The sequence below is a fragment of the Fukomys damarensis genome, unplaced genomic scaffold (assembly GCF_012274545.1).
Source record: "Fukomys damarensis isolate Sample0158 unplaced genomic scaffold, DMR_v1.0_HiC HiC_scaffold_5, whole genome shotgun sequence".
In the NCBI taxonomy this organism is placed as follows: domain Eukaryota; kingdom Metazoa; phylum Chordata; class Mammalia; order Rodentia; family Bathyergidae; genus Fukomys; species Fukomys damarensis.
The window spans coordinates 36,394,188-36,396,003 of NW_022900917.1; the positions used below are offsets into that span (position 1 = coordinate 36,394,188).

At 44.7% G+C, this 1,816-nt stretch overlaps 1 protein-coding gene across 1 annotated transcript in view; it reads right to left on the bottom strand.

Annotated features, from left to right (window-relative positions):
• Positions 1-635, bottom strand: part of Hnf4g (hepatocyte nuclear factor 4 gamma) — a 131,447-nt gene extending 130,812 nt beyond the window's left edge. The window contains exon 1 of the mRNA XM_010611262.3: positions 466-635. The gene's annotated coding sequence lies outside the window, so the exon portion shown is untranslated. The remainder of the gene's footprint in view (positions 1-465) is intronic.
• Between the last annotated feature and the right edge of the window lie 1,181 nt (positions 636-1,816).

Below are 1,816 nucleotides of genomic sequence, written 5' to 3' on the forward strand. Positions count from 1 at the left end.
GTGCCAAAGTGCACATGCTGAAATTTCCGTCAGTGCGAAGTGCACGAGGCAAACCGTCCCCGCCAGGGCTGACAACACCCCGCCTGCGGCACCCAGCCCGCGCCGGGCGGAGCTCGGGGTCACGCCTCCTCCTGGGTGTCGACCCCCTCCCGGGAAGTGCAAGGGGACAAGCGGTGGCGGGCACGAACCCGCTGGCCCTGGAATGGGGCTGCAACTCCGAGCCCGAGAGGTCCCGAAGAGGGCGGAAGTGTCATTAAAGGGGATTAGGCGAGCTCCCTGGGCAGCTCTGTGACTCACCCCTAGGGCACTGCTCGGCCGTTTCTTTAAATTGCACTTTGGGACTGAGGTTACAATTTTTCCCTCAAGCTCGGAATCACCTTTCTCTGCATCAGTTCTGGGAAGAAAAGGGAGACTGGCTTTCCTTTCCCGACCATACCAGCTACCTGTGATTTAGTCCTTAAGTACCTTTCTACTTGTGAATCTGATGGAAAACGTCTCCTCCATCTCACACCCAAGGCGCTTTCCGGAGTCGTCTTCACCTGAGAGTAGTGCTCCGGCTCACCCGCGGTGCTCCGTTCATTTTGGTTAGACGTTGTTAACCAGGAATATGGTCGAAGCTGTGGTTTTCAAAAAATCTCAGCAATTTAACTTAGTGTTTCAGGAATGAATGACTTCAGGTCAAACAAGTAATTATTCTCCTGAGATAAATAGTTACTTAATCCGTAAGGTTTTTCTTTTCCGACCAGGGTTTGGGTTTGGCTGTTATTCTAAGACTGTAATAACAAATCCAAAGAGATCAAAGCGCTAGGGTTTTTCTTTCTTTTTCTTTTTAGATTGGGTTTACTAAACTTTCTCAGTTTCCTCCTTGAGAATATCTTGCTGAAAGACTCTTAAAAGCAAATAGTTGGCTGTTTTAGAAATCCAAACAATGGAGAGAGATCTTATACCATTTTCTTTAAATCGTGTTTCTTGAGCAAAACACATTCTTTGGGTACTCTTTGCCCACGGGATTCTCAAAGCATCGCAATAAAGTGGCCACTGACCCAATCGCTCCCTGGAAACCTTCCAGCTCAGCGAGGCCGAAAGAGTGAGGATTAACAGGTTTCATTTGTTATGCAGGTTTTTCATAGGTGTGTTGTTACAGATCACCTATGGACACTCTCTTTTAAAAATTTTTTCCACATGCTCTGATAGTAATGGTTGTCTTATTATATACCAAAATACAAGTGCATAGTCCCCATAAAACTGAAAGACATTCTTCATTCTCATTACAGAAGCTTAATGACACCTGGCATCTCTTGTTCCTAGCAGAGAAATCATATTTTGATTCAAAAGTCTCAGCTTATATTACTGTTAATCTGCAATGTCAGTGGGTTTGGTTTCAGATAATCAAATCATTATTGATGTGTGATAAGGTCGCTGATCTACCAAGAAATAATCACATATTCCGTGGTCCGAAATTATTTGGACACCATATAGAGAACCTTTGCCAGAGAATCTTATCAACAGGAGAGTCTTATCACAGAATGATGAGAAACTGTCGGGCGCTCAAGGAAGTGAATTCTGAAATCCTAGTTACTAAGAAAAGCATTGCATTTCTCAATTTAGAAGAATTTCTGAGAACAGCTGATATTAACAAGGCCGGCTTCCTGGATCGGGAACGGGAAGGGAGTGGTTTCAGATGAATGAATGGGTGGATGGATGCGCGACTTTAAGAGTTAAAACAAAGTACAAGAGTTGACTTGACTCTAGAGCTGGGCAGCTTTTGCTAGCTAAACCAACTCCAAACAGCCAAGCTTTAGAACATCACTTACAT